The sequence below is a fragment of the Myotis brandtii genome, unplaced genomic scaffold (assembly GCF_000412655.1).
Source record: "Myotis brandtii unplaced genomic scaffold, ASM41265v1 scaffold105, whole genome shotgun sequence".
In the NCBI taxonomy this organism is placed as follows: domain Eukaryota; kingdom Metazoa; phylum Chordata; class Mammalia; order Chiroptera; family Vespertilionidae; genus Myotis; species Myotis brandtii.
The window spans coordinates 9,630,149-9,631,936 of NW_005353538.1; the positions used below are offsets into that span (position 1 = coordinate 9,630,149).

The 1,788-nt window shown below is 35.7% G+C and overlaps 1 pseudogene; it reads right to left on the reverse strand.

The window, feature by feature from the left end:
• Positions 1 to 801: 801 nt before the first annotated feature.
• On the reverse strand, positions 802 to 1,338 carry LOC106726196 (annotated as a pseudogene).
• Positions 1,339 to 1,788: the final 450 nt, after the last annotated feature.

The window sequence follows — 1,788 nt, forward strand, 5'->3', positions numbered from 1 at the left end:
AGCCCACTTGTACCTCACTGGGCCACTCTCCTTCTGATCCGTGATCTGGTCCTGACTGCTTGGTCGTTACACCTCAGAGCATAATGGCTAATTAGCATATTCCTCTCTTATTATATAGAATAATTGCTTCTAATTAACATATCATGAGTTCTTTATGCTGTCCATCTCATTATATTTATATCCTTCATGAAGCACTTTATAAGAGTTACTTTGTTGTTGTTTTTTAATTTTCATTTTATCTTTACTCAGAAAGGTATATTAACTATTTGAAGTAAGAGCTATTTTTCTTATATAAGTGCCTACACTTAATAAGAAATAATACCATTTCTCACTAGACCATGATTAATGAATAAAATCAATTTAACTCAAGCAAACAACTTGGACTGATTGTGTTATTCAAATGCTAAATTCATATATAATACTAAGTAAATACTAAGTGTAATCTTACCTACTTCCTTTAAGAATATCTATAATTATGTTAAATGTACCATTCTGTTTTCATCTTATAAGTACCTCGTGCTAACCGATTGCGCGACTGGAGCTCCTCTGTTTTCATCTTAGTTTTGTTTTTAACAGCAAATTTTTCATGTGATCTCAGAGTCCTCCTGCATTTTCAGTCTGCTAGATGCAATTGTAGACTCTGGTCTCCACAGCTGTTGCTCATTAAATAAAGTCTACAATGGAACTTTCTTCCCTTTTCTCCAAACAGTGGTTTTGTATTATCAGACTCCCTACAGCATGAACTAAATGCTCATCTATGAACCATATAAATTATGTCCTTTTTCATAATAATAAAAAGTATTTTTTTTCAGTGTAAAATTTTTATATTTAGAATTAGGCAGCTGGACTCAGTTTAGATTATTCCAATTTTGTTGGCAACATCCAAAGCATCATAGTCAGGAGCCAGTCAAACATATGCCTTCTTCTCACCATCAGGCCTGATCAGGATGTTGACCTTGGCCACATCAATGTCATAGAGCTTCTTCACAGCCTGTTTGATCTGGTGCTTGTTGGCCTTGACATCCACAATGAACACTAGTGTATTATTGTCTTCTATCTTCCTCATGGCTGACTTGGCAGTCAGGGGGAATTTGATGATGGCATAGTGGTCAAGCTTGTTTCTCCTGGGTGCGCTCTTCCGAGGGTACTAGGCTGCCTCGGGAGCCTTAGTGTCTTTGGCCGTCGGAAAGTGGGTGACATGTGGATCTTCTTTTTTTTTGTGTGGTGGACGCCTTTCAACACTGCTTTCTTTGCCTTCAAAGCCTTTGCTTTGGCTTCAGCTTTGGGATGGGCAGGGGCTTCCTTCTTAGCTTTCGGTGCCATCTTCGTAAAAAGCAATAAAAAGTATTTTTAATGCTGTTTATATTTTCATGTACAGAATCAAACTTATTTTTAATACTTATTACAAATATCAATTTATTAGTTTACTAAAATGCATCAATTTACTAAATATATGTTAAGTTTGTAATTAAGCTAGAGTAGGGTGTATAAGGATGTATCAGATATAGATACAAACTCTCTTAATACTTTTGAGACAGAGATAGGTTACACATTTATTTTTATCAGAAGTTCAAAAGGTAGCCTACATGTTAAGAAACTACCCAAGAATGCACAATTAGGAGGAATTCAGACTCCTATGCTGTGCTCTAGTCAAGACCTCAGCTTCCATCCCTGGATCTTGATTCCTTGTAAGGATAAGTCCATTATAGAAAATTGTTTTCTTATTGATTATAATGTTGATGATTTATTATAACCACATTGAGCTCTAATCGGTTGGGCTCAGTGGAT